The following is a 579-nucleotide window of genomic DNA, read 5'->3' as shown; positions in this document are numbered from 1 at the left end:
AAAACTACAATTCCCAGAGTACCCTGCACCTGCCCGCGAGGCGCAGGGCACGTGCCCAGGCCTAGCGGTTACATGCTGTCAAAAATCCCTTTCATAGCTTCTCTCTCCCATCCCAGCTTTTGCTGTTGCTCAGCCCCCGCGCGCGCGCACTGCAGTCACCGGGGGTGGGGGGTACATGCCGTGGCCGTTGCCCTCGCAACGTAACCGGGAGACCGGTATTTGTAAATCTGTGCTTCGACTTCTAATCCCAAAGCCGGCAGGTATGGGTCTCGCGAGAAAAGACGGGAGTTGGAAAAAGGGAGTTAAGGGTGGTAGTTGGAAAGGTGCGGGCGGGTACCACATCTCATCAGAGCTCCCGCATTTACAGTCATGTGAAAAACAGAGTGGATGGAGGGCGGCTAGGAAGTTGTGTGTGCTTGGACTTTTTTTTTTTCTCGGAAAGCAGCCATGGAGAGAGAGCTTTTGAACACCCGGGAGGTGTCACGCGTGGCCCCTCTGAGATTTTTTTCTGGGAGCCTTTCTCCTCGACGCGCATCCCTGTCTCCCGCTGCACCGAAAAGGGCGGGGGAGGAGCGGGGA

The sequence above is a fragment of the Myotis davidii genome, unplaced genomic scaffold (assembly GCF_000327345.1).
Source record: "Myotis davidii unplaced genomic scaffold, ASM32734v1 scaffold1960, whole genome shotgun sequence".
NCBI lineage: Eukaryota > Metazoa > Chordata > Mammalia > Chiroptera > Vespertilionidae > Myotis > Myotis davidii.
The sequence above is the reverse complement of the archived record's forward strand: the minus strand, read 5'-3'. Positions refer to the sequence as shown.